The sequence below is a fragment of the Thermobia domestica genome, unplaced genomic scaffold (genome assembly GCF_964235325.1).
Source record: "Thermobia domestica unplaced genomic scaffold, izTheDome1.hap1.1 HAP1_SCAFFOLD_1257, whole genome shotgun sequence".
NCBI lineage: Eukaryota > Metazoa > Arthropoda > Insecta > Zygentoma > Lepismatidae > Thermobia > Thermobia domestica.
Genome location: NW_027656967.1, coordinates 30,247 through 35,641, shown reverse-complemented (window position 1 = coordinate 35,641; position 5,395 = coordinate 30,247). Strand labels below are relative to the sequence as shown.

The 5,395-nt window shown below is 36.7% G+C and overlaps 1 non-coding gene across 1 annotated transcript; it reads right to left on the bottom strand.

The window, feature by feature from the left end:
* Window positions 1–395: 395 nt before the first annotated feature.
* On the bottom strand, window positions 396–514 carry LOC145677704 (5S ribosomal RNA). Its single transcript, XR_014129948.1, has one exon. It is a non-coding gene; the product is annotated as a 5S ribosomal RNA (ribosomal RNA).
* Window positions 515–5,395: the final 4,881 nt, after the last annotated feature.

Here is a 5,395-nt window from a genome sequence, read left to right as displayed (position 1 = left end):
AATTTGCTTCATTCTGTTATGTAGAAACACCTTGAAATCCAATTTCTATATGCTGTTAGTAAAAAAGTAAAGCACATAGCGGAGATGTGTCGTGCTTGTATACGAAAGGCATTTACTCGCCGGAGATCTACACTTAGTCATAATAATTTACTTTTAAAAAGTGGTAATACATTCCGTGTTAAGTATAGTAGTAGGTGCACACGGATCGGAAATCAGGTTATTTTAATGTGCCGTGCAAATAAACAGGCTGTTAGTGTAAGAAATAGTGGGTATAACGCTTAGAATATCGATTAATCGCTATGAAATAATGTTGATAAATTATCTCTTGAAAGTACTATAAAATTAATGTTTCTAGTATTTTCGTACTTGAAGGATAATGAAATTTGAAAAAGAGATGCCAACAGCACCTGGTGTTCCCAGGCGGTCACCCATCCAAGTACTGACCAGGCCCGATGCTGCTTGACTTCGGTGATCGGACGAGAACCGGTATATTCAGCATGGTATGGCCGTTGGCAACTACCTTTTCTTCAATGTCCTGTTAAGGAAGTATGTTTTAAGTAAGAATTGACATTATTAACTATAAAGGCAAGCATATTAACGTCGTTAACATTACTTGGAATATACTAATATTCGAATAAATATTTGAATGTTCGAATGATGAGTGATTCGGATGTTCATAGTGCCACTATGTCCTATCGAGTTTACTATCACGAACCACGTATGAAATTGTATATAAATAAATAAAAATAAATCCTTTATTAAGTATTGATTACAGGAAAAAGGCAAACTTACATTCTTTAATGTACACAATGAAATGTATGAAAGATATTTTTAAGATATGTTTCACTTACCCTTTATAACGCAAGGTAGTTTTCAGTGTAGCATCCTCTTCAGCTGCGAGATAACGTAAGGCAGATGATCATTCAGTCGTGAAGCACTAAAATGTAATATACATTTTAACTATTATCGATAAGAATTATTTACTGCAGGGATGCAAATAAAGTGAGGCAAATTAGTAAATAAAAACCGATACTGTAACTGATAATGTAATTACGTATCTGTATTAGTTGTATATACAGTAATCGCACGATTATCCGCGGAGTTGGATGTTGGCATAATCGCGCATAATCAGCAGTATGAGCAGAAAAGGGAAATGAAATGAAATCTTTAGATTTACGTCGCATACTTATACCGGTTACGCTAAAGGAGACGGTGATGATGAGTACTGAATGAAGAAAGTGGGAGGAAACGGGAGAAACCCGAGAAAACCCATGAGCACGGTCTTTATGCACGACAAAGTTCACACGGCACGAGCTGGGATTGAACCAGGGACCCCAAGCACCGGAGGCCAAAAAAGGGACAAAAAGTCTTTCGTGCAACTTTCGTTTTCGGTAAAAAGTTTACACATAATTTAGAAAGAGTAGTTTTCTGGTCTTTTTATTTCACAAGTTGGTTCATGTCTATATTTTTTACATGCATAAAAAATTTTTCAACTCCCTTGCTTAGTTCCTGTTAAAGACCTCTACCTCTGATTGTATTTTTTGCACATATTCTTATTGTTTTCAGACAACATTTCTAAGAGCGTAATTTATCGTCAGCAAGAAAAGAAAAGGAAAGCCTCGGATAGTGGAATGTGTACTGTATATATATATATATATATATATATATATATATATATATATATATATATATATATATATATATATATATATACGTATTAGTATATAGTTTTATTTTATACGTCTCCTATTATTACACAATGTGCAGATATTGTGAAAGCGCAAGTAAATATGTATAACTCCCCGTTCTGCACTTAATAACTTGAAAGAAGTTCGGGGAAGGTAGTGTAACAGAAAGTGCAAACAGAAATGAGGGTTTACAGGCATTTAATATTATTCCGTAGTAGTATGATTTTTTGTAAAATATATATATATATATATATATATATATATATATATATATATATATATATATATATATATATATATATAAACATACATATTCAATGATATAGTAAGAGGTTAGCAGCACTGATAGAACTGCAGAAAGTACAAAACCGTTAATAAGAAAGAGAGAGAGATGGTGGCCGCTTTTGTGCTTTTCATTGGCTAATTCCGAATTGCGCGCGAATACGTACGAGATTTCTTTCTTTTTCCTCTTCGCAGCCCAGATGTTGCCAATTAGAAGTTTTTAGTACTACATTTGTATGAAAATGTTGCCTTTAAGAAATGTGGTTTGCATACGGAGAAAAGAGCAAAATGAATATTTATCTTAGTGGGCATGAAAAAAGACGAAACATTTTGCAAGATGGACACACGAACTTCCTTAATGCAGGCGTTCAGTACATTATTGTAAAGAAAAAAACACTAAAAAGAATTACTTCAATATCCCTAGCAACATTCAACAATTCATAGAGAAAAATCTTTATTTTGAGAACAATGGAAAACTATGTAATTGTAGATAACTACTAAATTTAATGATTAAGGAAAACGTTTAGGCCCGGCCCTTCAGAAAGAAAGTGCACAGAATTTTCTCTCATGGAAGCAATTGCAAAATCAACATTTTGTTTGCAGTTATAATTAGAGGATCTATATACAGGGTGTTCGAAAAAGAATGTATCCTCTTGAAAGAAAATATTCTCTGGGCCCCTAATCCTTTATATACCGAAAGGAAGTTTGTATAGCATTTTTTCTTACCTTCGTTAGAAGAATTGAAAGTGACTACTATCGTGACACGGGAGATATTTGATCGATAGTCGAATTACTCCCATGCTCGAATGAACACGTCTCTTGTAAGGAGAGGAAAGGCTTCTGTGATCCGCTATCGCAGCTGTGTCATATCTGCAGAGAATGTTAGGACACAAACGTGATCTTTGAGAGCCTCGTGAAAAGAAGTCGCATAGTATCATGTGTGGAGACATCGGGGCCATCTGAAGAACGCTTCATCATTAGGACCAAGGGCGAGTTACGAAACACTCTGGGATATATTTATTAACATAACTTCTCGTCATTCTGCAAGTGTGGTGGAGCTCCATCCTATTGGAAAAGGAAACCTCGGGAGCCCTCTTCATGTGTAGGTATCGTTCACATCTGAAGCATGTGAAGATAGATTACTGTACTATCGTGTACCTAAAATCATTTTCTACGAATACGAACATGTCTACACTGAAGGCAGTGCAGCTCTTTTTCTCTTTTTTTTTGGTCATGTATTGTAACGCGGGGCAATGCACACAATAACATGTAATGTTGTGTATCATCATAAAGGGCCAGGGCGATGATTGGATCTTGATGGACGTGGAGAACTGATAGGTGATGTGAGTGGTATTGTGATCTATGGTTGTATGTTTACTGATGAATGCATAAGGAGAGGTGAAGGGGTTGCCTTTTTTTTTATGTCGATCGGCAGGGAAGCGATTGGGAAACTTTTGACTTTGTTTTTCAACCGAATATATTGATTGAATAGGTCGCCGACAATTTTACGGGGCGTCACGTCGTTGCCTTTTTCATGTCGATCGCGAGCGAAGCGAGCGTTTTTTTTTTTTTTTTTTTTTACCGACAATATGTATTGAATCGGTTGCCAACACCTTTAGGGGCGCGTCACGTCCTTCTTTGTGTGCTGATCGCGAGCGAAGCGAGCGCGAAATTTTTGACTTTTTTTTTTTTTTTTTTACCCACAATATTTATTCAATCGGTCGCCAACACTTTTAGGGGTGCGTCACGTCCTCTTTTCTCTGCTGATCGCGAGCGAAGCGAGCGCGAAATTTTGACCTTTTTTTCTCTTTTTAATTCTTTTTTTTTTCTTTAAGAAAAAATATTGATTTCATAGGTCGCCAACATTTTTACGGGATGGAACATCGTTTATTTGTTTTTCCAACCGTCTTTCTGTCTTGAGCCCCCGCCAAGTTAACTTTATGGTGGACAAAAACTATGTGCGGTGGGTTACCGCGGGGTTCTCCCGTTTCCTCCCACTTTCTTCATTCCACCACCATTTCAATCATTTCTCATAATCAGCGCCTCTTTTAGCCTAAGCGGCATAACGTGGGACGTAAAACAAAGATTTCCTTTAGTTGCTTTCTGTCTTGATTACGAGCGCGAAATTTTTTACTTTTTTTTTCTTTCTTTTGATATTATTCATTTAATAGGACGGCAACACCTTTACGGGCCGCCGCGTCGTCGTTTACACTTCTTCAGCCCATATTCTTTCTGCTTGTTCGTTTTCCGGCATCTTGTTATCACCGCCCGCGGGAATGCCTATGTCTTTCATCGCTTTTTGAAGCAAATCTTTAATAAATATGCACTCTCACATTTCTACTAATATGCATACCACAGTGGATAGACTGTAACTAGGAAAGCAGAAGCCTGCATATCATATTATTTAACAGTTGAAAGTGAACTGCCATTTTAAGTTTGATTTTGATCAGATGAGTGCAGTTCAACTCGTCGACAATTGTGAAGATTCTCGAGGTTAGGGACCATCCATTTTGTGCTTTGTAATGAAAATGGCTGCAGCCAAACTTCTCTGATCTGAATGAAACTTGGCATGATGATACATCTTGACCTGCTCTACAAGTTTATTTAGTATTTTCCGTTGCGCAGGCTTTTGCTTCTCCAGGTTCTCCCATGGAACTGAGAAACGTATTCAGTCGAACTTCTGCGGTAAGTCAGTATATCATCCTGAGAAGTTTGATCGAGATAGCAGAGGTTCGACTATTCGTTTTTCAATTCCATGTGATATTACAACACGGTGAACTAAATTTATATAGAAACACTTTGATTTTGTTTTGTTTTTTGCTAGCATTAAACTGAGAAAATGTTATTGAATAGACAGAGAACACCACTCAAAGAAAAGTACATCATAAGAATATATATATGGTTGCTGTGGTTCTCGGTTTAATTTGCTAGTTAAGAAACTTGCTCTAAATAAGTACATCTTACAGGTGAAAAACTAAGCCAGGCGATAGAATTAAATATAAAGTTATACACTTTTATTTTACGTTTACTAGTGTTGGGTTACTACTGTAAAATAAGTCAGTATATATGAAAGATAACTGTATTAGGTACTATTTTCCACCGGCGGTGTATTCTTGCATAGTGTACTTAATGTTTACAAGCGGGGCGCTACTAGTATGGATGCATGACAAGTGCTATTGAAACTCGAAAACTAACTGGTTTCCACTACCCTTGCTTATACGTATACCCGCGTCGCCTTCGCTCCTGTTCACTTTGGACGCACATTCTTGCTATCGCTCAGGCCCCCAGCTTTCTCCTGTTTTGGCTCCCTTAAATAGTATTCGTGCTTTTTATTGGCCACCTGGCAAAGCACTTGTAATGATTTTACACCAGTAACTCTAAAATACATGTGTATTACTTTATTTAATTCTGTCGTCTGCAGAATT